The 3,136-nt window shown below is 35.0% G+C and overlaps 1 non-coding gene across 1 annotated transcript; it reads right to left on the bottom strand.

Moving 5' to 3' along the window:
• Positions 1–455: 455 nt before the first annotated feature.
• LOC113752873 lies at positions 456–561 on the bottom strand. The gene has a single exon (XR_003464921.1). It is a non-coding gene; the product is annotated as a small nucleolar RNA R71 (small nucleolar RNA).
• Between the last annotated feature and the right edge of the window lie 2,575 nt (positions 562–3,136).

Here is a 3,136-nt window from a genome sequence, read left to right as displayed (position 1 = left end):
ATTACCTAAGGATTCATCACTAGGTATTCGGATAGTTGTGAAACTAGAGATTAGTAATTCAGACAGTGACACAGAAGAAACAACAGCTAATGCTAATCAAACTCTAAAGGAATTAGCAGCTTATGATCTTAATCATCAACCACTGTGTATTGAGTATCCAACTTTAGATGCTAATACAAATTTTGAGTAGAAGTCTGGGCTTATTTAGTTGTTGCCCACCTGCCATGAGTTATCTGGAGAAGATCCTCATAAGCACTTGAAGGAGTTTCACATAGTTTATGTAGGTTTCAAACCTCAAGGGATTTCTAAAGATCAAATGAACCTGAGGGCTTTTTCATTTTTGTTAAGAGATGCAGCAAAGGATTGGTTATATTATTTACCATCCAAGTTGATCACCACCTGGGGGCAATGAAGGAGCAATTCTTATAGAAGTACTTCTATCATCGAGAATAGTGAATATAAGGAAGGAAATTTGTGGTATTCAGCAATTTGATGGAGAAACTCTCTATGAATACTGGGAGCATTTTAAAAGTTGTGCAATAGTTGCCTTTACCATCAAATAAATGAGCAACTATTAATTCAATACTTCTATGAAGGGTTATTGCAAGTGGAGAGGAATATAATTGAAGTTTCTTGGGGTGGAGTTTTGGTGAATAAGACACTAATATAGGGTAGAATATTAATCTCTAATTTGGCTGAAAATTCTTGACAATTTGGAGTTTGAGCGATCCATCAAACAAAGCATGTTAATAAAGTTGGTACTTCAGAGTTACAAAGACAAATTTTAGAGCTGACATCAATGTTCTATCTATTTGCTGTCGAGAATGCACAATTGGCAAGGGTTTGTAGAATCTGTTCTTCACCAATGCATCCTACCAACATGTGTTCGACACTTCAAGACGACCCGTCAAAGAAAGTTCAAACAATTGGGAGAACGTAAGGGCCACCTTATGGGAGATATGATCTATAGTCAAATACTTACTATCTGGGGTGGAGAGATCATCCCAATTTCAATTATAGTGGCCAAAAAATTCAAGGTCCATATAGGCTCCCACAGCACAGCATCAACAACCAATTCAGTAATAGATGTTGAATAATCCAACTCCTAGTGCTTGCTCATCTTTGGAGGATATGGAGAAACCATTAGCCAAGTCAACTGCACGGTTTCAACAAGAAATGATACAATATAAGTGTGAACAGTATAGTTTCAACGTTCAACCCAGGCAAGTATTCAAGGTCTGGAGATTCTAATACGCAAAATCTGGACATTCTACGGTTGGCAAATCTACAGTTGATTTGAGAGGTCAGAATTCTGGGAAATTACCTTTTCAACCCATTGTGAATCCAAGAGAAAATACAAGTGCCATGACTTTAAGAAGTGGGAAAAAGTTAGAGCCATTGGATGAATCAAATTCACAATCAAAGGTTAACCAAATTGAGTTGGATGAGGAAATGGAGGTTCCAAAAGAAAGCAACAAAAAAAGGTTGATTTTCGATGCCTAACATCGTTATTCCTCCACCCTTCCCTACTAGATTGGCGAATCCCATTAAGAATGTGAAGGAGTAAGAAGTTTTTTATTTCTTTTGCAAAGTGGAATTGAACAATCCATTACTTGAGGAGATTAAGAAAATTTCAAGGTACGTAAAATTCTTTCAAGAGTTGTGTACCACAAAGAGGAAGCTCAAGAGGAATGAAAAGATGACTATCAATTAGAATGTATCTGCCATGATCCAAAAGAAGCTACCCATATAGTGTAAGGACCCAAGTATATTCACAATTTCTTGTGCTATTGGTAATGCTCAAATTAAACAAGATATGTTAGACATAGGAGCATCTATCAATGTCATGCCTTTGTCAATATATTCTTCTTTGAATTTGAGTCCTTTAAAAGAGGCTGGAGTCATTATACAATTGGCAAACAAATCTAATGTATACCTAGAATAGGTATTAGAAGATGTTCCTATGGAGGTTGAAGGTTTGATTTTTCCAATTGATTTTTATATAGTGAATATGAAGTATGACAAATCACCAAATCCAACACCTATGTTACTTGGAAGACAATTTTTGGAAATGGCCATGACGAATATTAATGTGTCCAATGGTACACTAACCATGAAATTTGATGGTGAGATCATTAAATTTAATATATTTTACTCCATGAAATATCCAGCTGATTGTCATTATGTCTTCTTTATTGACATTATATATGACTTATCTAACAAATTTTAATTTCAGAGAGAGATATATTAGAAGGGGTTATTAATAATGGTTTATGGAACGATAGTGAGTGTTTATATTTTAATGATGAAATTGATGAGTACATTATTCTCTTTACCTTCAATGTTAAATAGATATGATGTCAAGCAACTAGATATGGATTCTTACCCAAGATTATTGCATTCTATGGTATAAGCATCGATGCTAGAGCTTAAGTCCCTTCCAACTCATCTTAAATATGCTTATTTTGGAGAAGGTGAAATATTGCTAATAATTATATCTAACGCACTGACAAGTGTGCAGGAAGAGAAGCTGCTCCGATTGCTACGAGATTTTAAAGCAGCAATTGGATGGACAATTGTTGATATAAAGCGAATCAGTTCTTCTATCTATATGCATAGGATTCTGTTAGAAGAGGGATTAAACTTATTCGTGAAGTTCAGAGATGACTTAATCTAGAAATGATCGAGGTAGTAAAGAAGGAAGTGATTAAGTTGCTATATGTAGGAATAATATATCCTATACCCGATAGCAAGTAGATGAGTCTGGTACAGGTGGTACATAAGAAAACTAGAATGACAGTGGTGAAAAATCAAGATGATGAATAGGTACCAACCAGAAACATCAATGGTTGGAGAGCGTGCATCAACTATCAGAAACATAACGCAGTGACCAGGAAGGATAATTTCCCTTTAAATTTTATTGATCAGTAATTGGAACGATTAGTTTGTAAAGCCTTTTATTGTTTCCTTAATGGATACTCAGGTTACAACGAAATCATACGGATGCTAAAAAACCATGAGAAGACAACATTTACCTACCCATTTGATACATTTGCATATCAACAAATGTCATTTGAACTATGTAATGCACCTACCACTTTCCAACGGTGTATAGTAAACATATTTTCAGATTTTA

This window comes from Coffea eugenioides, chromosome 1 (assembly GCF_003713205.1).
Source record: "Coffea eugenioides isolate CCC68of chromosome 1, Ceug_1.0, whole genome shotgun sequence".
Lineage (NCBI taxonomy): Eukaryota > Viridiplantae > Streptophyta > Magnoliopsida > Gentianales > Rubiaceae > Coffea > Coffea eugenioides.
This window is presented reverse-complemented; position numbering and strand designations above follow the sequence as displayed.